The sequence below is a fragment of the Salvelinus fontinalis genome, unplaced genomic scaffold, assembly GCF_029448725.1.
Source record: "Salvelinus fontinalis isolate EN_2023a unplaced genomic scaffold, ASM2944872v1 scaffold_0454, whole genome shotgun sequence".
Taxonomy (NCBI): domain Eukaryota; kingdom Metazoa; phylum Chordata; class Actinopteri; order Salmoniformes; family Salmonidae; genus Salvelinus; species Salvelinus fontinalis.
In genome coordinates this window covers 104,142-131,270 of record NW_026600663.1, presented here as the reverse complement: position 1 = coordinate 131,270, position 27,129 = coordinate 104,142, and the positions used below count along the sequence as shown (strand labels likewise).

Sequence of the window (27,129 nt, the reverse complement as noted above, 5' to 3'; positions counted from 1 at the left end):
AATGAAATTCAAATATTCAGACTGTAACAGAAAATGTTAATTGTATGTGTGTCCACATAACTGGTTATGTGACTAACCTTGTGAAACTGTCCTATTATAATCTCCTGTTCTTGGGACCATCATTATGTGTTGCAAACCAGCTGCACCTGCGTCCTTGTATGAATAAAGTCCCGCCCAGGAACAGGAAACTATAAAGATATGTGCTCATCACCCAATGCTTCAGGAATTCAGACTGTCTACACTGTGCTGTGTAACTCTGTTATTATCTCTGAGCTCAGAAATAAAGAATCTTGGTTTGACTTGGACACCAGCAGATCCTTATTTTATAATATCCACCACAACTCACTCACAGATTGCTGTTTATCATTGTCTCAATGAAGAGTTCCTCGTTCAACTTTTCTGGGGGCATTTACAAGCCTCCCACTGGTTGAATAAACGTTGTTTCCACGTACTTTCAACAAAACAAATCCATGTGATGATGATAGGTGTAGAAAACTGATTGGATTTGTAAAAAGCCATCAACATCAGGTATTTTTAGTTTTTTTTCATCCAACTGGCAACCTAAATCCAATGACAGGTGACATTTTGTGTTGATTTCATGTTGAATTCACTTTAGTTGACAAATCAAAGAAATGTAAATAGAAACTAGATGTTGAACTGACGTCTGTGCCCAGTGGGCTGGTTTGAATACGTGGCAGGTGTTGGATCAATATCCACCTTAGTAGCTAAGTTTCCATGCAATTTGCGACAGATTTTCATGTGAATATTCTAAAATCTGCATAAAACAATATACGCATTTTCCCACCAGAAATGTTTCTATCAAACAGACTTATTGCAGATAAAAGGCTTTGCGTGACAAAACTTAAATATAAATATTTGAGCATAAAGGAGTTTCCACCGCCATTTCTCGCTTAAACACTTTTACTGACACAAAAAGACCCCACCATGTAAAACGAACTAACATATCGTCTGTCGGCTTTTATAAAATTGTAAAGGCATATCCTGTTTCCGTCAGCCCGTTCATTACTTTGGAAATGGTTGGATCAATATCCACCTTCATGATATGGATGAAGCCTGATTTGAAGTGTCTGAGTAGTTCTATCTGATGTCATAATACACCCCTCTGATAATCAAGTGATATTTAGAATGTGTGAGTAGTTCTATATGATGTCATAATACACCCCTCTGACAATAGGTTGACTGGGGAGGTGATGTACCACAGTCAAAGTCCTGCAATAAGAGCTAAGAGACTAATATTTGTGTAAACTATATAAACTGTTTACAATTTGGTTCATGCATCCTCCCTTCTCTCCCCTGTAATGATTCCCCAGGTTGTTGCTGTAAATGACAATGTGTTCTCAGTTGACTTACCTTGTTAAATAAATAATAACCATGTTTCCAGCCAAAGTTTATTCATTAGGATATATACAAATATGATGATGTCATAGTGATTTCATGACATGTGAATGAACAAGCCTTTTCATACTTTATAACATGGCTATATACAATGCCTTCAGAAAGTATTCAGACCCTTGACTTTTTTCCACATTTTGTTACGTTACAGCCTTATTCTAAAATGTATTAAATCATTTTTTCCCCTCATCAATCTACACAATATCCCATAATGACAAAACAAAAACAGGTCTTGCAAATTTTATTTTATTTTTTAACAACTGAAAAACAAAATGTTCATAAGTATTCAGACCCTTTACTCAGTACTTTGTTGAAGCACCTTTGGCAGCGATTACAGCATTGAGTCTTCTTGGGTATGACGCTACAAGCTTGGCACACCTGTATTTGGGGAGTTTCTCCCATTCTTCTCTGCAGACTCTCTCAAGCTCTGTCAGGTTGGATGGGGAGCGTCGCTGCACAGCTATTTTCAGGTCTCTCCAGAGATGTTAGACCGGGTTCAAGTCCGGGCTCTGGCTCGGCCACTCAAGGACATTCAGAGACCAGAGACTTGACCCGAAGCCACTACTGCATTGTCTTGGCTGTGTGCTTAGGGTTGTTGTCCTGTTGGAAGGTGAACCTTCGCCCCCAGTCTGAGGTCCTGAGTGCTCTGGAGCAGGTTTTCATCAAGGATCTCTCTGTACTTTGCTCGGTTCATCTTTCCCTTGATCCTGACTAATCTCCTAGTCCCTGCTGCTGAAAAACATCCCCACAGCATGATGCTGCCACCACCATGCTCCCCCCTTGGATGGTGCCAGGTTTCCTCCAGACGTGACGCTTGGCATTCAGGCCAAAGAGTTCAATCTTGGTTTCATCAGACCAGAGAATCTGGGTTCTCATTGTCTGAAAGTCCTTTTGGTGCCTTTTGGCAAACTCCTAGTGGGCTGTCATGTTCATTTGACTGAGGGGGGGCTTCCGTCAGGCCACTCTACCATAAAGGCTTGATTGGTGGAGAGGTGGAGAGATGGTTGTCCTTCTGGAAGGTTCTCCCATCTCCACAGAAGAACTCTAGAGCTCTGTCAGAGTGACCATCGGGTTCTTGGTCACCCCCCTGACCAAGGCCCATCTCCCCCGACTGCTCAGTTTGGCTGTGCCGCCAGCTCTAGGAAGAGTCTTGGTGGTTCCAAACTTCTTCCATTTTAGAATGATGGAGGCCACTGTGTTCTTGGGGACCTTCAATGCTGCAGAAATGTGTTGGGACCCTTCCCAAGATCTGTGCCTCGACCTAATCCTGTCTCGGAGCTCTACAGACAATTCCTTCTACCTCATGGCTTGGTTTTTACTCTGACAGTCTCATATAAAGGGTCTGAATACTTACTGAAGGGTCTGAATACTTACTGTTATGTAAAGAAGGTATATTGTTTATCTTTAATAAATGTTTCTAAAAACCTGTTTTTGCTTTGTAATTAGATGTTTTATATTTAACTAGGCAAGTCAGTTAAGAACAATTTCTTATTTACAATGACGACCTACCACTGAACAGTTCCTTGTTCAGGGTCAGAACAACAGAGTTTTACCTTGTCAGCTCAGGGATTCGATCCATCAACCTTATGGTTACTAGCCCAATGCTCTAACCAATAGGCTACCTGCCACCCCAAATGATGGGCTATTGTGTGTAGATTGCTGAATATATATATATTTTTAAAATCCATTTTCAAATAAGGCTGTAACGTAACAAAATGTGGAAAAAGTAAAGGGGTCTGAATACTTTCCGAATGCACTGAACAAACATCACATTGAATATTCACCTCACTTTTGAAAAGCTCCTTGAGGAAGAAAGGATTCCCAGATGATCTTTTAGATGTTCTGTCTTCAGGATGTTCTGGGTTGATGGCTGTTGGAAAGGGGAGGGGCAGTTGAGTGAGCTGGGGCCTTTTATGGCCCTGCCTCTGGGAGCCTGTCAGCTTGTGACATGATGAGAGAGGGTCTACCTGTAAGATATTTTGTGCTATAAACGTACTTCTATTTGAAGAGGTTTTTGACCATTCAAGGACCTAATCTTTCATTTATATTCTACGTTTAGTTTTTCAAGGTTTCTGATTGTCGCTGTTTTTCTGTTTTTCGCTTCCAAAATCACACTGTTAATAGAAAAACAACAACATTGGATGTTCTAAGTCCACAGCAACACTTAAACCACATCAGGAGACCACTTTTGAAGTCTGAGAAAAATATTTGAGATATCTGAGAAGATATTTTCATTTTTTGGGTGTAGATAATGACAACTTGCAGGCAGTAGGTTCAGAGTAACTATGGCAAAAATGAATACAAATTATACCACCAGATGAGCCTTGGTCAATTTAGCTAGGAATATGCCACCCTCTTCAATCTGTCACCTAATCCTACCTAATGGGCAGGTCAGCCCTGGAGGAAAGTATTGGCTGTAAGAAGGAGGAGAAAACATAACATCTGGTTGTTTTTAAATTACTTCTTATGACATTGTTTGCCAGAATAAACATTGTAATGGGGATTTTTCCCAGTCTGCGTTACCCACTCCAGGCAGCAGACGGCGATATGAGTCTTTCAGTTGATGGTTCTTGTGTGACGTATAATCTAGTGGACGGGACGGGAGGATTCTTCAACAGCGACAAAAGGCTTCTGATTCACCAACCGCGGTGGTTTGCTAGCGAACATAAAACCGAAACATTTAAGATCTTTAGACTAATCTTGTGTATATTAATCTTAGTGTTTTAGAACATCATTCTGTTTACGTATCTACTTGTTCATTTAAACTCAATTTGCTTATTACATTAGCAAATTTGTTACATTGGTACTGCGCTAGGCTAATCTCCCTGAGCATTTTTTATTTTTTATTTATTTCACCTTTATTTAACCAAGTAGAGTAGTTGAGAACAAGTTCTCATTTACAACTGCGACCTGGCATGAGCTCACTAAACTAGACGGAGAAAGAAGCGCTGATGAAAGGAGAGGAAGAAGCTTTCAGAATGAAAGACGAGGAAGAGGAGGCGATCACATTGAAAGGAGAGAATGATATTACAGTGAAAGAGGAAGATGGGAGAGAGGTTGTCAAAGAGGAGGAGGTAGAAGCTTTCAGAATCAAAAAGGAGGAAGATGCCGTAACATTACAAGAAGAGAATGTAGTGAAAGAAGAGGAAGAACCTTTTAGAGTAAAAGAGGAAGAGGAGGCTATCTCAATAAAAGAGGAGGAAGACGTTTTGGGAGTGAAAAAGGAGGAGGCTGAAGATCCGATTAACACCAGTGAGTACTGACTTAAAAACAGGGGCACAAGCTATGCAGTTCTTGAACTAATGTGGGGTTTTAAGGGACATTCTACTGAAGTTCTACACTTGAATATATTGTTCAGTACTGTAGGAATTGTTGCTATTGTGTAATCGGCCTTTGATACATATATATTTTTGGGACTTTTAAATGAGATGTATTTAATTATCCTTGTTGTCTGTATTAAAGTTCACTTCATCTAAAATAACAGGTTTCTAAAATGTAATAATGATGCATAATTTCCTACATAAAATTTCAAAGGGACGTGAAAGGCACCCATTTAGTGGAACGACCCTTTTACATTTACAACACAAACAATATTCAACAAAATGATGATGAAAGTGGTCATTTTAGGCTCTTTTTAGACATTCATGCCTCTTGTAAGACCCTATGATTGTAGTAGAAGATCATAAGTTGACTGTCTGTCTGATGTTGTCGTTCACACAGGAGAGAGACATGACTATCGTGGATCCTCTGGGGAGCCTCAACAACATCCTGCTGACGAGGCAGAGAAGAGTCTCTCCAGAACAGAACACCAGATGGTACAGCTTGGTTTGGTCTAGTATACAGCTTGCTCTATCGGGGCCTGGGCTGGGTTTCTGTAAAGCACTTTATGACAACAGTGACATCAGTATCCATAATGATATATGTCTGTGTCCCCTCTTTATGGTTACCAGGACAACACTAGCCCTTCCTCCCTCCCGGAGTCCGTGTGTAGTGCCTCTCCCGGTAGCACCTTACTGCTGGGTATGAAGAGGTTGTCTGTGCTGCTGGTGGACTGCAGGAAATCAACTTGTCTGAGTGGAACTGTGAGAGGAGGAGAAGAGAAGAAAGGATCAGATTTGACACATCAAAGTAAGTGCTGTAGTTTAGTTTGAACAAATACAATAGATCTGCCCACTGGTATCTGTTACCAGGACAACCAGCAGAGTTCTGTTAGTTGACAGGAAGATAGACTGGTGCATATGGATGTTATGAATATCATAACACTGAAAAGGATTCTGTCAATGAAAAGAGAGAAACCAATAGACCATATTAAACCTTGATGAAAGTTAGCTTTGGAGAGAAAGTTTCAAGATGATCCGATGTAAGCTGCATGTTTTACAAACACTTTTTCTCAAAACATTATAGATGTTACATTGTCTGTCCCAGTCAACCCCCCCTATCTTTACAAGACTCTAGAACACACAAACTAAACTCCAGACACTCCAATGTGGTCTGTATTGCTTCATTAACATCTGATCTACACAACAAATATATTGTTTAAAACAAACTCTGTAAAGCCTTTTCTAAAAGCCATGAAATATGTATAAATGAAAAGCATTTTTTGCAAGACTTGGCCTCCGTCTCTGTAATGGCCAAAATTAATTTAATTTCCTACTTTATCAGGTCAAATGACGGCTGAACTCCAACATAGCCTTTAAAGAACATTGTTTCATTTGAAATTACTAACTTTTTTGACATCAATGTGCTGCTAACAGTTTAGTTTCCTCCACTGTCCCTGTCCTCATACCGGGCTTAAACTGTTGATACCGCTTGCCATGTGGTACCGCTTGCCATGTGGTAAAAGAGAGAACAGTCTATGACTAGGGTGGCTGGAGTCTTTTGACAATTTTTGCATCATCCGTGGATCTGTTGGGGTGGTATCTTTTTTTTTTTTTTTTCACCTTTATTTAACCAGGTAGGCTAGTTGAGAACAAGTTCTCATTTGCAACTGCGACCTGGCCAAGATAAAGCATAGCAGTGTGAACAGACAACAACACAGAGTTACACATGGAGTAAACAATAAACAAGTCAATAACATGGTAGGAAAAAGAGAATCTATATACAATGTGTGCAAAAGGCATGAGGTAGGCAATAAATCGAATAATTACAATTTAGCAGATTAACACTGGAGTGATAAATCATCAGATGATCATGTGCAAGAAGAGATACTGGTGTGCAAAAGAGCAGAAAAGTAAATAAATAAAAGCAGTATGGAGGTGAGGTAGGTAAATTGGGTGGGTAGTTTACAGATGGACTATGTACAGCTGCAGCGATCGGTTAGCTGCTCATATAGCAGATTTTTAAAGTTGTTGAGGGAGATAAAAGTCTCCAACTTCAGAGATTTTTGCAATTCGTTCCAGTCGCAGGCAGCAGAGAACTGGAAGGAAAGGCGTCCAAATGAGGTTTTGGCTTTAGGGATGATCAGTGAGATACACCTGCTGGAGCGCGTGCTACGGGTGGGTGTAGCCATCGTGACCAGTGAACTGAGATAAGGCGGCACTTTACCTAGCATAGCCTTGTAGATGACCTGGAGCCAGTGGGTCTGACGACGAACATGTAGCGAGGGCCAGCCGACTAGGGCATACAGGTCGCAGTGGTGGGTCGTATAAGGTGCTTTAGTAACAAAACGGATGGCACTGTGATAAACTGCATCCAGTTTGCTGAGTAGAGTATTGGAAGCTATTTTGTAGATGACATCGCCGAAGTCGAGGATCGGTAGGATAGTCAGTTTTACTAGGGTAAGTTTGGCGGCGTGAGTGAAGGAGGCTTTGTTCCGGAATAGAAAGCCGACTAGATTTGATTTTGGATTGGAGATGTTTGATATGAGTCTGGAAGGAGAGTTTGCAGTCTAGCCAGACACCTAGGTACTTATAGATGTCCACATATTCTAGGTCGGAACCGTCCAGGGTGGTGATGCTAGTCGGGCGTGCGGGTGCAGGCAGCGAACGGTTGAAAAGCATGCATTTGGTTTTACTAGCATTTAAGAGGAGTTGGAGGCCACGGAAGGAGTGTTGTATGGCATTGAAGCTCATTTGGAGGTTAGATAGCACAGTGTCCAGGGAAGGGCCGGAAGTATACAGAATGGTGTCGTCTGCGTAGAGGTGGATCAGGGAATCGCCCGCAGCAAGAGCAACATCATTGATGTATACAGAGAAAAGAGTCGGCCCGAGAATTGAACCCTGTGGTACCCCCACAGAGACTGCCAGAGGACCGGACAACATGCCCTCCGATTTGACATACTGAACTCTGTCTGCAAAGTAGTTGGTGAACCAGGCAAGGCAGTCATTAGAAAAACCGAGGCTATTGAGTCTGCCGATAAGAATATGGTGATTGACAGAGTCGAAAGCCTTGGCCAGGTCGATGAAGACGGCTGCACAGTAATGTCTTTTATCGATGGCGGTTATGATATCGTTTAGTACCTTGAGCGTGGCTGAGGTGCACCCGTGACCGGCTCGGAAACCGGATTGCACAGCGGAGAAGGTACGGTGGGATTCGAGATGGTCAGTGATCTGTTTGTTGACTTGGCTTTCGAAGACCTTAGCTAGGCAGGGCAGGATGGATATAGGTCTGTAACAGTTTGGGTCCAGAGTGTCTCCCCCTTTGAAGAGGGGAATGACAGCGGCAGCTTTCCAATCCTTGGGGATCTCAGATGATACGAAGGAGAGGTTGAACAGGCTGGTAATAGGGGGTGCGACAATGGCGGCGGACAGTTTCAGAAATAGGGGGTCCAGATTGTCAAGCCCAGCTGATTTGTATGGGTCCAGGTTTTCCAGCTCTTTCAGAACATCTGCTATCTGGATATGGGTAAAGGAGAAGCTGGGGAGGCTTGGGCGAGTAGCAGCGGGCCGGGCGGGGCTGCTGGCCAAAGTTGGAGTCGCCAGGTGGAAGGCATGGCCAGCCATTGAGAAATGTTTGTTGAAGTTTTCGATTATCACGGACTTATCAGTGGTGACCGTGTTATCTAGCCTCAGTGCAGTGGGCAGCTGGGAGGAGGTGCTCTTGTTTTCCATGGACTTTACAGTATCCCAGAACTTTTTGGAGTTAGAGCTACAGGATGCAAATTTCTGCTTGAAAAAGCTAGCCTTTGCTTTCCTGACTGGACTGCGTGTATTGGTTCCTGACTTCCCTGAACAGTTGCATATCACGGGGGCTCTTCGATGCTATTGCAGTTCGCCACAGGATGTTTTTGTGCTGGTCGAGGGCAGTCAGGTCTGGAGTGAACCAAGGGCTATATCTGTTCTTGGTTCTGCATTTTTTGAACGGAGCATGCTTGTCTAATATGGTGAGGAAGTAACTTTTAAAGAATGACCAGGCATCCTCAACTGACGGGATGAGGTCAATATCCTTCCAGGGTACCCGGGCCAGGTCGATTAGAAAGGCCTGCTCGCAGAAGTGTTTCAGGGAGCGTTTGACAGTGATGAGGGGTGGTCGTTTGACCGTGGACCCGTGGCGGATACAGGCAATGAGGCAGTGATCGCTGAGATCTTGATTGAAGACAGCAGAGGTGTATTTGGAGGGCAAGTTGGTCAGGATAATGTCTATTAGGGTGCCCATGTTTACGGATTTAGGGTTGTACCTGGTGGGTTCCTTGATGATTTGTGTGAGATTGAGGGCATCAAGCTTAGATTGTAGGACTGCCGGGGTGTTAAGCATATCCCAGTTTAGGTCACCTAACAGAACAAACTCTGAAACTAGATGGGGAGCGATCAATTCACAGATGGTGTCCAGGGCACAGCTGGGAGCTGAGGGGGGTCGGTAGCAGGCGGCAACAATGAGAGACTTATTTCTGGAGAGATTAATTTTTAAAATTAGAAGTTCGAACTGTTTGGGCATAGACTTGGAAAGTATGACAGAACTTTGCAGGCTATCTCTGCAGTAGATTGCAACTCCTCCCCCTTTGGCAGTTCTATCTTGACGGAAAGTGTTATAGTTGGGTATGGAAATCTCAGAGTTTTTGGTGGCCTTCCTAAGCCAGGATTCAGACACGGCAAGGACAAAACTTAGGGAGGAGGCTTCTGATGTTGACATGCATGAGGCCAAGGCTTTTTCGATCACAGAAGTCAACAAATGAGGGTGACTGGGGACATACAGGGCCTGGGTTTACCTCCACATCACCCGAGGAACAGAGGAGCAGTAGGATGAGGGTGCGGCTAAAGGCTATCAAAACTGGTCGCCTAGAGCGTTGGGGACAAGGAATAAAAGGAGCAGATTTATGGGCGTGGTAGAATAGATTCTGGGCATAATGTGCAGACCAGGGTATGGTGGGGCACGGGTACAGCGGAGGCAAGCCCAGGCACTGGGTGATGATAAAAGAGGTTGTATCTCTGGACATGCTGGTCTCAATGGGTGAGGTCACCGCATGTGTGGGGGGTGGGACAAAGGAGGTATCAGAGGTACGGAGAGTGGAACTACGGGGTCCATTGCAAACCAAAACAATGATAACTAGCCTGAACAACAGTATGCAAGGCATATTGATATTTGAGAGAGACATACAATAAGGCATAAAGTGATTGCAGGTCATGATTGGGAGAGCTAGCTAAAACAGCAGGTCAGATAACAGCAGCTAGTCAGCTAACACAGCAACAGAAGGTAAAAATGGCGACGACTGGGCAGAGAGGGTCAGATTAACTACACACAGATCCTGAGTTAAGGCACAGAGCCGACAGATAAAACACAAATAAACAGAATGGAGTACCGTGAATTAATGGACAGTCAAGCAGGCATAAGCTATGTAGCCAAGTGATCATAGTGTCCAGGGGGCAGCCGTAGATGGAGTAGTGAGGCCTCCACTAAGCTAGCCCGCGGCGTTTAAAGTTAGTAGCCCGGGGGGGTGGTCTGCTCAGACGGAGGGGGTCTGCTCAGACGGAGGCCGGTTGAGGGCACAGCGGATGGGGTATTTGTCTGCAGACCAGACGTGGTCGTGTCGACAGAGAATCCAAGCTGGATGGCGGTGGCGAAAGAGAGGTTGTGAGTTGTAGAATTGTGTTTGCTAACTGGTGCTAGCTTCGTGATTCAGACAGCTAGTCATGGGTAGCAAGCTAGGAGAAGATGGAGGTCTGTTTTTAGCCACGCCGTGCAATTCCGTCGGTAGATTAGTGGGGTTCCGTGTGGTAGAGGGGACCAATCCAATTGTCAAAATAGTTATAGTGGCCTAAGACGATTGTTTGATAGACCTGTTCAGATAGCAGCCGATATGCTCAAGACAGCTAACGATTAGCGGGCCGCAGTTAGTATATGGACGTTCAGGTTACGTCGCGATGGAGGGGCCGGTTGAAATACTCCCTCGGGCAGATAACGTCGGTATCCCAGTCGTGAAGGCCCGGTGGGGCTCCGCATCGGCAGTAAAACGGGTCCGGATAGGTGATTGTAGCCCAGGAGTGGCTGATGGAACTCTTCAGCTGGCTAGGTCCGGGATAATTGGTGTTTGCTCCGGAATTGATGTTAGCCGATAGTCACTCGGATAGCAGCTAGTTAGCTGCAAGATCCAGGTGTAAATGTCCAGAGCTTGAGGTAAAAATCCGGGGATATGGAGAGAAAATAGGTCTGGTATGCTCTGGTCTGAGTCGCGTTGTACAAAACTGGCAATAGTTTTCCGAGCTAAAGGATAGCTGATGAGCGCTAGCTGTGGTTAGCTGAACTACTAACGTTAGCTTGTGAGCTGGCTAACTTCTGGTTAGCTTGTTAGCTTCTGTTGTAGATTTCGGATACGAGGTGAATAATAATTTTGAGGAAGAAAAAAAAAACAGATCCGCACCACATTTGGTGAGGTGGGTTGCAGGAGAGTGTTTTGAAGTTGAGTTTTTAAGACGAAAATAATATATATATAAAAAGATATGCGAAGAAAAATATATAAAATATATATACACGGGACAAGACGAGGACAATGGACATCTGACTGCTACGCCATCTTGGATTTAGTATGCAAATTGGAGTGGGTCTAAGTGTTACTGGGATAATGGTGTTTTCATGTGAGCCGTGACCAGCCTTTCAAAGCACTTCATGGCTACAGACGTGAGTGCTACGGGTCGGTAGTAATTTAGGTAGGTTACCTTAGTGTTCTTGGACACAGGGACTATGGTGGTCTGCTTGAATTATGTTGGTATTACAGACTCGGTCAGGGCATGCTCGGAGTACACATCTGGGTAATCCGTCTGGCCCTGCGGCCTTGGGAATGTTGACCCGGAACAGCTGATGCTCTCATGCATGCTTCAGTGTTACTTGCCTCGAAGCGAGCATACAAGTAATTTAGCTCATCTGGTAGGTGTCACGGGGCAGCTCGCGGCTGTGCTTCTCTTTATAGTGTGTGATAGTTTGCCCTGCAAATATCCGACGAACCTCGGAGCCGGTGTAGTACGATACGATCATAGTCCTGTTTTGACTCTTTGCCTGTTTGATGGTTCGTCGGAGGGCGTAGCGGGATTTCTTATAAGCTTCCGGATTAGAGTCCCGCTCTTTGAAAGCGGCAACTCTACCCTTTACCTCAGTGGAGATATTGCCTGTAATCCATAACTTCTGGTTGGGGTATGTACTAGAGGTCGACCGATTATGATTTTTCAACGCCGAAATGGATTTATTGGAGGAACAAAAATAGCCAATACCGATTAATCGGCACATTTTTATATATATATTTGTAATAATGACATTTACAACAATACTGAATGAACAATTTTATTTGAACTTAATATAATACATACATAAAATCTATTTAGTCTCAAATAAATAATGAAACATGTTCAATTTGGTAGAAATATTGCAAATGCACAGCGTTGGATTAAGAAAGTAAAAGTACAGTACGTGCCAAGTAAAAAAGCTAACGTCTAAGTTCCTTGCTCAGAACATGAGAACATATGAAAGCTGGTGGTTCCTTTTAACGTGAGTCTTCAATATTCCCAGGTAAGAAGTTTGAGTTTGTAGTTATTATAGGAATTATGACGCGTCGACTATTTCTCTCTATACCATTTGTATTTCATATACCTTTGACTATTGGATGTTCTTATAGGCACTTTAGTATTGTCAGCCTAATCTCGGGAGTTGATAGGCTTGAAGTCATAAACAGCGCTGTGCTTCAAGCATTGCTAAGAGCTGCTGGCAATCGCAGGAAAGTGCTGTTTGAATGAATGCTTACGAGCATGCTGCTGCCTACCACCGCTCAGTCAGACTGCTCTGTCAAATATCAAATCATAGACTTAATTATAATAAACACACAGAAATACAAGCCTTAGGTCATTATTATGGTAAAATCCAGAAAGTTTAATTTGGAAAACAAAACGTTTATTCTTTCAGTGAAATACGGAACCGCTCCATATTTTATAAAACGGGTGGCATCCATAAGTCTAAATATTGCTGTTACATTGCACAACCTTCAATGTTATGTCATGATTACAGTTGAAGTCAGAAGTTTACATACACCTCAGCCAAATACATTTAAACTCAGTTTTTCACAATTTCTGACATTTAATCCTTGTTAAAATGCCCTGTCTTAGGTCAGTTAGGATCACCACTTTATTTTAAGAATGTGAAATGTCAGAATAATAGTAGAGAGAATGATATATTTCAGCTTTTATTTCTTTCATCACATTCCCAGTGTGTCAGAAGTTTACGTTTCGGGTAGCCTTCCACAAGCTTCCCACAATAAGTTGGGTGAATTATGGCCCATTCCTCCTGACAGAGCTGGTGTAACTGAGTCAGATTTGTAGGCCTCCTTGCTCACACACGCTTTTTCAGTTCTGGCCACACATTTTCTATAGGATTGAGGTCAGGGCTTTGTGATGGCCAATCCAATACCTTGACTTTGTTGTCCTTAAGCCATTTTGACACAACTTTGGAAGTATGCTTGGAGTCATTGTCCATTTGGAAGACTGTGGATATAGGTAATTTTGTACCTGTTTCCTCCAGCATCTTCACAAGGTCCTTTGTTGTTCTGGGATTGATTTGAACTTTTCGCACCAAAGTACGTTCATCTCTAGGAGTCAGAACGCGTCTCCTTCCGTAGCTGTATTTATTTATTTTTTATTTTACCAGGTATGTTGATTGAGAACACATTCTCATTTACTGCAACAACCTGGGGAATAGTTACAGGGGAGAAGAGGGGGATGAATGAGCCAATATGACGGCTGCGTGGTCCCATTGTCAGAGCTTCTAGGAGTACTGGGTGGAGGAGTCAAGCGCAGAGAGCAGGTTAGTTCAGGACGTGGTTTTTTATTCCTGTCGACAGTAACAACGGTCATGCCCAACACAACGGGCGCATGAAAATCCCAGTCCAAACACACAGGACTAAACTGTCCGGAAAATAGCTTCCACTTAAATACCAACACCAAATAACAGAAAACAAGCCCGCACAAAAGCCGACGGGCCTACTGCCCTTAAATAGCCTACCCACAAAACTAAACTCAAAACAGGTGCACCCAATCAGCCCAAACTAACAGAAACAAAAAGAAGGGAATCGATGGCAGCTAGTAGGCCGGTGACGACGACCGCCGAGCGCCGCCCGAACAGGAAGAGGCACCATCTTCGGCGGGATTCGTGACACCCATGGTGTTTATACTTGCGTACTATTGTTTGTACAGATGAACGTGGTACCTTCAGGCGTTTGGAAATTGCTCCCAAGGATGAACCAGACTTGTGGAGGTCTACAATTATTTTTCAGAGATCTTGGCTGATTTCTTTTGATTTTCTCATGATGTCAAGCAAAGAGGGCACTGCGTTTGAAGGTAAGCCTTGAAATACATCCACAGGAACACCTCCAATTGACTAAAATTATGTCAATTAGCCTATCATAAGCTTCTAAAGCCATGACATAATTTTCTGGAATTTTCCAAGCTGTTTAAAGGCACAGTCAACTTAGTGTATGTACATTTCTGACTCACTGGAATTGTGATACAGTGAAATAATCTGTCTATAAGCAATTGTTGGAAAAATGACTTGTGTCATGCACAAAGTAGATATCCTAACCGACTTGCCAAAACTATAGTTTGTGAACAAGAAATTTGTGGAGTGGTTGAAAACAAGTTTTAATGACTCCAACCTAAGTTAATGTAAACTTCCGACTTCAACTCTGTCAAATTCTGTCAAATGAGTTTCCAGTTCACAACGAGCCCAGTGGCCCTAACTGTTCCATATACCCTGACTCTGCTTGCACTGAACACAAGAGAAGGGACACTATTTCCCTAGTTAATATTGCCTGCTAACATCAATTTCTTAACTAAATATGCAGGTTTAAAAAAATCTACTTCTGTGCATTGATTTTAAGAAAGGCGTTGATGTTTATAGTTGGATACATTTATGCAAAGATTGTGCTTTTTTTCAGCAATGCACTTTTTTTAATCATCACCTATTTGGCGAAGTTGAAGTAGGCTGTGATTTGATGATAAATTAACAGGCACAACATTGATTATATGCAACGCAGGACAAGCTAGTTAACCTAGTAATATCATTAACCATGTGTAGTTAACTAGTGATTATGTGAAGATTGATTGTTTTTATAAGATAAGTTTAATGATAGCTAGCAACTTACCTTGGCTCTGTGCAACACAAGGTCCTTTTGACGCTGCACTTGTGTAACGAAGTCAGCCTGCCACGCAGTTTCCTCGTGGATTGCAATGTAATCGGCCATAGTCAGCGTCCAAAAAGGCCGATTACTGATTGTTATGAAAACTTGAAGTTTGCCCTAATTAATCGGCCATGCTGATTAATCGGTCAACCTCTAGTATGTACGTTCGGTCACTGTGGGGACGACGTCATCAATGCATTTATTGATGAAGCCAGTGACTGATGTGGTGTACTTCTCAAAGCCATCGGAAGAATCCCGGAACATATTCCAGTCTGTGCAAAATAGTCCTGTAGCTTCTGCTTCATCTGACCACTTTCTTAGTGACCGAGTCGCTGGTGCTTCCTGTTTTAGTTTTTGCTTTTAAGCAGGAATCAGGATAGAATTATGGTCAAATTTGCCACATGGAGGGAAAGCTTTGTATCAAATCAAAACAAATGTTATTTGTCTCATACACATGGTTAGCAGATGTTAATGCGAGTGTAGCGAAATGCTTGTGCTTCTAGTTCCGACAATGCAGTAATAACCAACGAGTAATCTAACAATTCCACAACTACTACCTTATACACACAAGTGTAAAGGGATAAAGAATATGTGCATAAAGATATATGAATGAGTGATGGTACATAACGGCATAGGCAAGATGCAGTAGATGGTATAGAGTACAGTATATACATATGAGATGAGTAATGTAGGGTATGTAAACATTATATTAAGTGGCATTGTTTAACGTGGCTAATGATACATTTTTACATACATTTCCATCAATTCCCATTATTAAAGTGGCTGGAGTTGAGTCAGTATGTTGGCAGCAGCCACTAAATGTTAGTGGTGGCTGTTTAACAGTCTGATGGCCTTGAGATAGAAGCTGTTTTTCAGTCTCTCGGTCCCTGCTTTGATGCACCTGTACTGACCTCGCCTTCTGGATGATAGCGGGGTGAACAGGCAGTGGCTCGGGTGGTTGTTGTCCTTGATGATCTTTATGGCCTTCCTGTGACATCGGGTGGTGTAGGTGTCCCGGGGATGCGTTGTGCAGACCTCACTACCCTCTGGAGAGCCTTACGGTTGTGGGCGAAGCAGTTGCCGTACCAGGCGGTGATACAGCCCGACAGAATGCTCTCGATTGTGCATCTGTAGAAGTTTGTGAGTACTTTTGGTGACAAGCCAAATTTCTTCAGCCTCCTGAGGTTGAAGAGGCGCTGCTGTGCCTTCTTCACAACGCTGTCTGTGTAGGTGGACCAATTCAGTTTGTCCGTGAAGTGTACGCCGAGGAACTTAAAACTTACTACCCTCTCCACTACTGTCCCGTCGATGTGGATAGGGGGGTGCTCCCTCTGCTGTTTCCTGAAGTCCACAATCATCTCCTTTGTTTTGTTGACGTTGAGTGTGAGGTTATTTTCCTGACACCACACTCCGAGGGCCCTCACCTCCTCCCTGTAGGCCGTTTCGTCGTTGTTGGTAATCAAGCCTACCACTGTAGTGTCGTCCGCAAACTTGCGTCTATGTGTGGAGTAAAGGGGGTCTAGAGTTTTCCTCTGGTTGTGCATTTAACATGCTGGTAGAAATGAGGTAAAACAGATTTGAGTTTCCCTGCATTAAAGTCTCCAGCCACTAGGAGCCCACCTCTGAGTGTGTTCCTGTTTGCTTATGGCCATAGTTATATTGAACCTTTATATAACTGGGCAATGCCAGCAGCATACCACCCTGCATACCACTGCTGGCTTGCTTCTGAAGCTAAGCAGGGTTGGTCCTGGTCAGTCCCTGGATGGGAGACCAGATGCTGCTGGAAGTGGTGTTGGAGGGCCAGTAGGAGGCACTCTTTCCTCTGGTCTAAAAAATATCCCAATGCCCCAGGGCAGTGATTGGGGACACTGCCCTGTGTAGGGTGCCGTCTTTCGGATGGGACGTTAAACGGGTGTCCTGACTCTCTGAGGTCATTAAAGATCCCATGGCACTTATCGTAAGAGTAGGGGTGTTAACCCCGGTGTCCTGGCTAAATTCCCAATCTGGCCCTCAAACCATCATGGTCACCTAATAATCTCCAGTTTACAATTGGCTCATTCATCCCCCTCCTCTCCCCTGTAACTATTCCCCAGGTCGTTGCTGCAAATGAGAACGTGTTCTCAGTCAACTTACCTGGTAAAATAACGGTAAAATAAAATAAAATAAATAAAAAAGTCAGTCAAACCATCATGGTCACCTAATAATCTCCAGTTTACAATTGGCTCATTCATCCCCCTCCTCTCCCCTGTAACTATTCCCCAGGTCGTTGCTGCAAATGAGAACGTGTTCTCAGTCAACTTACCTGGTAAAATAACGGTAAAATAAAATAAATAAAAAAGTCAGTTAAGAACAAGTTCTATTTTACAATGACGGCCTGCATCAGACGACGCTGGGCCAATTCTGCGTCGCCCTATGGGACTCCCAACAATAGCTGGTTGTGATATGATGACTCGGTGAAACAGTTTTTAATGTCCCGTTGGTAGGATATATACGTAATCGTACTTCGTCTTTTATCGATTGATTGTACGTTGGCTAATAGGACCGATGGTAAAGGTAGATTACCCTCTTGGCGACGGATCCTTACAAGGTACCCGGACCTTCGTCCCTGATACCTCCGTTTCTTTCTCATGCGAATGACGAGGATGAGGGCCTTGTCCGGCTTCTGAAGTAAATCCTTCATTGAAGATGAAGTATTTCTCCAGTACGGGGTGAGTAATCGCTGTCCTGATATCTAGAAGCTATTTTCAGTCATAAGACACAGTGGCAGAAACATTATGTACAAAATAAGTTACAAATAACGAGAAGAAGCATACACAATCGCACAATTGGTTACGGGATCGTAAAATGGCAGCCATCTCCTTCAGCGCCATTCTTCATATGATCTATTACATCATAAAACACTACTCAACCCATATGATCTATTACATCATAAAACACTACTGAACCCACATGATCTATTACATCATAAAACACTATTCAACCCCTATAATCGATTACATCATAAAACACTACTGAACCCACATGATCTATTACATTATAAAACACTACTCAACCAATATGATCTATTACATTATAAAACACTACTCAACCCATATGATCTATTACATCATAAAACACTTTAACCCATATGATATATTACATCATAAAACACTACTCAACCCATATGATCTATTACATCATAAAACACTTTTCAACCCATATGATCTATTACATCATACAACACTACTCAACCCATATGATCTATTACATCATAAAACACTACTCAACCTATATGATCTATTACATCATAAAACACTACTCAACCCATATGATCTATTATATCATAAAACACTTTTCAACACATATGATCTATTACATCATTAAACACTACTCAACCCATATGATCTATTACATCATAAAACACTTTTCAACACATATGATCTATTACATCATAAAACACTTTTCAACCCATATGATCTATTATATCATAAAACACTACTCAACCCATATGATCTATTACATCATAAAACACTACTGAACCCACATGATCTATTACATCATAAAGCACTACTCAACCCATATGATCTATTACCTCATAAAACACTACTCAACCCGTATGATCTATTACATCATAAAACACTACTCAACCCATATGATCTATTACATCATAAAACACTACTCAACCCGTATGATCTATTACATCATAAAACATTACTCAACCCGTATGATCTATTACATCATAAAACACTACTCAACCCGTATGATCTATTACATCATAAAACACTACTCAACACGTATGATCTATTACATCATAAAACACTACTCAACCCGTATGATCTATTACATCATAAAACACTACTCAACACGTATGATCTATTACATCATAAAACACTACTCAACACGTATGATCTATTACATCATAAAACACTACTCAACCCATGTGATCTATTACATCATAAAACACTACTCAACCCATATGATCTATTACATCATAAAACACTACTCAACCCATATGATCTATTACATCATAAAACACTACTCAACCCGTATGGTCTATTACATCATAAAACACTACTCAACCCATATGATCTATTACATCATAAAACACTCCTCAACCCATATGATCTATTACATCATAAAACACTACTCAACCCATGTGATCTATTACATCATAAAACACTACTCAACCCATATGATCTATTACATCATAAAACACTACTCAACCCGTATGGTCTATTACATCATAAAACACTACTCAACCCATATGATCTATTACATCATAAAACACTACTCAACCCATATGATCTATTACATCATAAAACACTACTCAACCCGTATGGTCTATTACATCATAAAACACTACTCAACCCATATGATCTATTACATCATAAAACACTCCTCAACCTATATGATCTATTACATCATAAAACACTACTCAACCTATATGATCTATTACATCATAAAACACTTTTCAACACATATGATCTATTACATCATAAAACACTAAACCCATATGATCTATTACATCATAAAACACTTTTCAACCCATATGATCTATTTCATCATAAAACACTACTCAACCCATATGATCTATTACATCATTAAACACTACTCAACCCATATGATCTATTACATCATAAAACACTTTTCAACACATATGATCTATTACATCATAAAACACTAAACCCATATGATCTATTACATCATAAAACACTTTTCAACACATATGATCTATTACATCATAAAACACTAAACCCATATGATCTATTACATCATAAAACACTTTTCAACCCATACGATCTATTACATCATAAAACACCACTCAACCCATATGATCTATTACATCATAAAACACTACTCAACCCATATGATCTATTACATCATAAAACACTTCTCAACCCACATGATCTATTACATCATAAAACATTACTCAACCCACATGATCTATTACATCATAAAACATTACTCAACCCGTATGATCTATTACATCATAAAACACTACTCAACCCACATGATCTATTACATCATAAAACACTTCTCAACCCACATGATCTATTACATCATAAAACACTACTCAACCCACATGATCTATTACATCATAAAACACTACTCAAACCGCATGATCTATTACATCATAAAACACTACTCAACCCACGTGATCTATTACATCATAAAACACTACTCAACCCACATGATCTATTACATCATAAAACACTACTCAACCCATATGATCTATTACATCATAAAACACTACTCAACCCGTATGATCTATTACATCATAAAACACTACTCAACCCGTATGATCTATTACATCATAAAACACTACTCAACCCGTATGATCTATTACATCATAAAACACTTTTCAACCCATATGATCTATTACATCATAAAACACTTTTCAACCCACATGATCTATTACAGAATAAAAGTCTAATAAAACATATACAAATATGATGTCATAGTGAATTCATGACGTGAATGAACAAGCCTCTTCATACTGTATAATATGGCTATATATAGACTGAACAAAACATAAACGCAACAATTTCAACGATCTACAGTTCATATACGTCAGTGAATGTCAATACATTCATTAGGCCCTGATCTGCGGACTTCACATGACTGGGCATAGGCCCACCCACTGTGGAGCCAGGCCTGCCAATCAGAATTAGTTTCCCCCCTCAAAATGGCTTTATTACAGATAGACGTTCTACTCGGTTCCATCAGCTGTCCAGGTGGCTGGTCTCAGTCTCCCGCAGGTGAAGAAGCCGGATGTGGAGGTCCTGGGTGGGTGTGGTTACGCATGGTCCAGGTGGCTGGTCTCAGTCTCTCGCAGGTGAAGAAGCCGGATGTGAAGGTCCTGGGTGGGTGTGGTTACGCATGGTCCAGGTGGCTGGTCTCAGTCTCCCGCAGGTGAAGAAGCCGGATGTGGAGGTCCTGGGCGGGCGTGGTTACACGTGATCTGCATTTGTGAAGCCGGTTGGACGTACTGCCAAATTCTCTAAAATGACGTTGGAGGCGGCTTATGGTAAAGGAATTTACAGTACCAGTCAAAAGTTTGGACACGCCTACTCATTCCAGGGTTTTTCTTTATTTTTACTATGTTCTACATTGTAGAATAAAAGTGAAGACATCAACTATGAAATAACACATATGGAATCATGTAGTAAACAAAAAAGTGTTCGACAAAACAATATGTTTTATATTTGAGATTCTTCAAATTAGCCACCCTTTGCTTCGATGACAGCTTTGCACACTCTTGGAATTCTCTCAACCAGCTTGATGAGGTAGGCTCGTAGAATGCATTTTAATTAACAGGTGTGCCTTCTTAAAAGTTCATTTGTGGAATTTATTTGATTCTAAATGCATTTGTGCCAATCATTTGTGTTGTGACAAGGTAGGGGTGGTATACAGAAGATAGCCCTATTTGGTAAAAGACCAAGTCCATATTATGACAAGAACAGCTCAATTAAGCAAAGAGAAAAGACAGTCCATCATTACTTGAGGGTCAGTCAATCCGGAAAAGTTCAAGAACTTTTTTAAATGTTTCTTCAAGTACAGTCGCAAAAGAGCTATGATGAAACTGGCTCTCATGAGGACCACCACAGGAAAGGAAGACCCAGAGTTACCTCTGCTGCAAAGGAAAAGTTAATTAGTTACCTCTGCTGCAGAGGATAAGTTCATTAGTTACCTCTGCTGCAGAGGATAAGTTCATTAGTTACCTCTGCTGCAGAGGAAAAGTTGATTAGTTACCTCTGCTGCAGAGGAAAAGTTCATTAGTTACCTCTGCTGCAGAGGAAAAGTTCATTAGTTACCTCTGCTGCAGAGGAAAAGTTCATTAGTTACCTCTGCTGCAGAGGAAAAGTTCATTAGTTACCTCTGCTGCAGAGGATAAGTTCAATAGTTACCTCTGCTGCAGAGGATAAGTTCATTAGTTACCTCTGCTGCAGAGGATAAGTTCATTAGTTACCTCTGCTGCAGAGGATAAGTTCATTAGTTACCTCTGCTGCAGAGGATAAGTTCATTAGTTACCTCTGCTGCAGAGGATAAGTTCATTAGTTACCTCTGCTGCAGAGGATAAGTTCATTAGTTACCTCTGCTGCAGAGGATAAGTTCATTAGTTACCTCTGCTGCAGAGGATAAGTTCATTAGTTACCAGCCTCAGAAATTGCAGCCCAAATAACTGCTTCACAGAGTTCAAGTAAGAGACACATCTCAACATCAACTGTTCAGAGAAGACTGTGTGAATCAGGCCTTCATTGTCAAATTGCTGCAAAGAAACAACTACTAAAGGACACCAATAAGAAGAAGAGACTTGCTTGGGCCAAGAAACACAAGCAATGGACATTAGATCTGTCTTTTGGTCTGATGAGTCCAAATTTAAGATTTTCGGGTCCAACCGGCGTGTCTTTGTGAGACACAGAGTAGGTGAACGGATGATCTCCACATGTGTGGTTCCCACCGTGAAGCATGGAGAAGGTGGAGTGGGGGTACTTTGTTGGTGACACCGTCTGTGATTTATTTAGAATTCAAGGCACACTTAACCAGCATGGCTACCACAGCATTCTGCAGTGATACACCATCCCATCTGGTTTGGGCTTAGTGGGCCTATCATTTGTTTTTCAACAAGACAATGACCCAACACACCTCCAGGCTGTGTAAGGGCTATTTGACCAAGAAGGAGAGTGATGGAGTGCTGCATAAGATGACCTGGCCTCCACAATCACCCGATGCTCAGCATATGTGGGAACTCCTACAAGACTGTTGGAAAAGCATTCCAGGTGAAGCTGGTTGAGAGAATGCCAAGCTGTCATCAAGGCAAAGGGTGGCTACTTTGAAGAATCTAATATATATTTAGATTTGTTTAATACTTTTTTTGGTTACAACATGATTCCATATGTGTTTTTCATAGTATTGATGTCTTCACTATTATTCCACAATGTAGAAAATAGTAAAAATGAAGAAAAACCCTTGAATGAGTAGGTGATTCCTAACTTTTGACTGGTACTGTACATTAAATTCCCTGGCAACAGCTCCAGTGGACATTCCTGCAGTCAGCCAATTGCCCGCTCCCTCTGAGACATCTGTGGCATCCTGTTGTGTGACAAAACTGCACATTTTAGAGTGGCCTTTTATTGTCCCCGGCACAAGGTGCACCTGTGTAATGATAATGCTGTTTAATCAGCTTCTTGATATGCCACACCTGTCAGGTGGATGGATTATTTTGGCAAAGGAGAAATGTTCACTAACAGGGATGCAAAATTTGTGCCCAATTCAAGAGAAATAAGCATTTTGTACGTATGGGGGGAAATTCTGCTATCTTTTTTTTCAGCTCATGAAACATGGGACCAACACTTTACATGTTGCGTTTATATTTTTGTTCAGTGTAGTTGCTATCAGTTTTAGAAACATATGATGTCATAGGTTATTCATCACATGAGAATGAACAAGCCTTTTCAAACTCTATGATATGGCTGTATATAGACTTACTATATATAGTAACTATCAGTTTTAGGAACATCTACCCCAAATATTTCACTTTATTTTTTACTTTACCCAAAATATGACATCAACGATAGTCAACATGTTGAAAATCTGTGAAAGTATAAATAAGAAATTGGTCCATTTAAACATCATGTGTCGAACCCTTTCAACAACGGGGAGATGTTACTGATGTGCTTTGTGCCTTCGACGTAAAAACTAGTTTTGGACTTCCACACACAATTTCTTATTTACTTATTTTTCGTTTTAAGGGAGTGTGTAGGTCGCATTCTGTATCATACAGCTATGAAAGTTATATATTTAGAACCACCTGCTCAATTGGAATCCAGCGACGTCTGTGTCTTCAGTGTCCAAGAACGGTTTAGTTTTTTGTGTTCTGACTTGTAAAACAGAATGAATAAAATAAGTAATGTAAACATATTAATAGTAATTACCAGGAAGCTCTACAACATTTGTTTTAAAATCACACCAGGACTGTTAAAACTGGCATCAGGTTATTGAGGGATCTGATTAGGATTTACCCTCGTAGCAAGGCCGTTTTATCATGTGGAGGTTTCATTCAGGTCTCTATTTAAATGAACACTCTGTCTTTAGCAGGAGAAAGACCAGACTCAGAAGAACCAGAGCCAGGGACGTCCAAACCAGCAAGAAGACACCAGTGTTCCCACTGTGGAAAGAGTTTTAACCAGAAAGGACACCTGAACCAACATGAGAGAATACACACAGGGGAGAAGCCTTACCACTGCTCCCAGTGTGGAAAGGGTTTTAACCAGAAAAGCTACCTGAAAAAACACGAGAGAATACACATAGAGGAGAAGCCTTACCACTGCTCCCAGTGTGGAAAGAGTTTTACCCACTTGTGTAATCTGAAAACACATGAGAGAATACACACGGGAGAAAAGCTGTACTGCTGCTCCCAGTGTGGAAGGAGTTTTACCCACTTACGTAACCTGAAAACACATGAGAGAATACACACAGGGCAGAAGCCTTACCATTGCTCCAAGTGTGGAAAGAATTTTACTGACTTAAATAACCTGAAAACACATGAACAATTACACACAGGGGAGAAGCCTTACTGCTGCTCCCAGTGTGGAAAACGTTTTAACCAGAAAAGCTACCTGAAAAAACACAAGAGAATACACACAGGAGAAAAGCCTTACCACTGCTCCCAGTGTGGGAAGGGTTGTAACCAGTTAGGTGACCTGAAACGACATGAGAAAATACACACAGGAGAAAAGCTGTACTATTGATCCCAGTGTGGAAAGGGCTGTAACCACTTAGGTGACCTGAAACGACATGAGAGAATACACACAGGAGAAAATCTGTACTATTGCTCCCAGTGTGGAAAGGGTTGTAACCACTTAGGTGACCTGAAACGACATGAGAGAATACACACAGGAGAAAAGCTGTACCACTGCTCCCAGTGTGGAAAGAGTTTTACCCACTTACGTAACCTGAAAACACATGAGATAATACATACAGGGGAGAAGCCTTACCACTGCTCCCAGTGTGGAAAGAGTTTTATCCACTTATGTAATCTGAAAACACACAAGCAATTACACACAGGGGAGAAGCCTTACCACTGCTCCCAGTGTGGAAAGAGTTTTAATCAGAAAAGCTACCTTAAAAAACATGAGAGATCACACACAGGAGACAAGCCTTACCACTGCTCCCAGTGTGGTAAGGGTTGTAACCAGTTAGGGGACCTGAAACAACATGAGAGAGTACACACAGGAGAAAAGCTGTACCACTGCTCCCAGTGTGGAAAGGATTTTACCCAGTTAGGGGTCCTGAAACGGCATGAGAGAATACACACAGGAGAGAAGCCTTACCACTGCTCCCAGTGTGGAAAGGGTTTTACCCAGTTAGGGGACCTGAATCGGCATGAGAGAATACACACAGGAGAAAAGCTGTACCACTGCTCCCAGTGTGGAAAGAGTTTTACCCAGTTTTTGAACTTGAAAACACATGAGAGAATACACACACAGGGGAGAAGCCTTACCACTCCTCCCAGTGTGAAAATCGTTTTAATCAGTTAGGTAACATGAGAACACATGAGGATAAACACACAGATAAGGATGTAGGCTACTGAACAGTAGGAAACAGGACAGATTTTAGGCTGCTGAACAGTAGGACATAGGAGAGGTGCAACCCCTATACGTGGTGGGAGGCTGCAGAGACTCGGGAAATTCGTGTTAGGTATTGACTTTCCAGTGTTTTCACTACTGCGTGTATGTTTATGTAAATAAACCGTTATCTCAGAATGATGTTGGGGATAATTAAGTACTGGTGCTATAATGTCTGGCGCCGCCTCCACTGGCCAATAGGGATGTGTGTCATAGTATCATAGGGAATCATAGGGCTGTGTATCATAGTATCACAGGATATCATAGGGATGTGTATCATAGTATCATAGGGTATCATAGGGAATCATAGGGATGTGTGTCATAGTATCATAGGGTATCATAGGGATGGGTATCATAGTATCATAGGATATCATAGGGATGTGTATCATAGTATCATAGGGTATCATAAGGATGGGTATCATAAGGATATCATAGGGAATCATAGTGCTGTGTATCATAGTAGTGTGCTGAATAACTGCTGAATAAGTAGTGGTCCTATAATGTGAACTCCAACAGGAAATACATTCTAATGTATAACTTCAAGATAATTTTCACTCTGGTTTCAATTACATTTTCATCCAAACTAACAAGCAAATACTTTATGAATTTATTGTTTCCAAATCAACTTGCAAGGTTCCACAGATCAAAAGAGCAAAGCCTTGCAGATTGATGGCTGGGGTCCATCCAATGATAAGAGTCTGGGAAGATCAAAGCCTTGCAGATTGATGGCTGGGGTCCATCCGATGATAAGAGTCTGGGAAAATCAAAGCCTTGCAGATTGGTGCCTGGGGTCCATCCGATGATAAGAGTCTGGGAAGATCCAATAGCCGTATTTGCCAAATTTGTTAGAAGTAGTGTAAGATAGTAGTTAATAGTGTAAAAATTTGAGTTGTGTAATTTTGCCCAATCAAAATGTATTGGGGGTATGTGAGACAATGAAAATGTACCATAGTTGTTTATTATATTGTGATTGTCTTGTATATATATATATTAGGGATTGATTGTTTAAATATTAAGGGTATGTTGTTTATTATATTGTGATTGTCTTGTGTATATATATATATATATTAGGGATTGATTGTTTATATATTAAGGGTATGTGAGACAAGGAAGACGTACCATAGTTGTTTATTAGGAAAGGATATTGTATTAATTATCGGATGTTGTGAAACAAACAACAATTGTGTTTGTCATTGTCTGTTGTCATTACAATCGCCGCCTAACCTTGTTGTATTCCCCTTAACCTTTTGAAAAGGACCACCATGTAAATATCTGTTAAGCATTATTGTGTTATCCTTCATGATTTTCTTAAATTGTATGTGGAGGCGTCACCAGCTGGACGAGCTCCCTTATTGTATGTATTTTACAAACTGTCAAATAAATTCAATCAATATACATGTTCATATTAAGCTTATACTTCTGTGTACAGGAAAGTATTATTTGTAAGATGGAAGAGAAAATATATCAGCTTTTTGTTAAATTATTATGACGTTATTTCCAATACAAAAAGTGTAGTAACTG

At 41.5% G+C, this 27,129-nt stretch overlaps 1 pseudogene; it reads left to right on the top strand.

Annotated features, from left to right (window-relative positions):
- The window catches only part of LOC129846090 (zinc finger protein 850-like), a 38,574-nt pseudogene extending 11,549 nt beyond the window's left edge, over positions 1 to 27,025 (top strand).
- Positions 27,026 to 27,129: the final 104 nt, after the last annotated feature.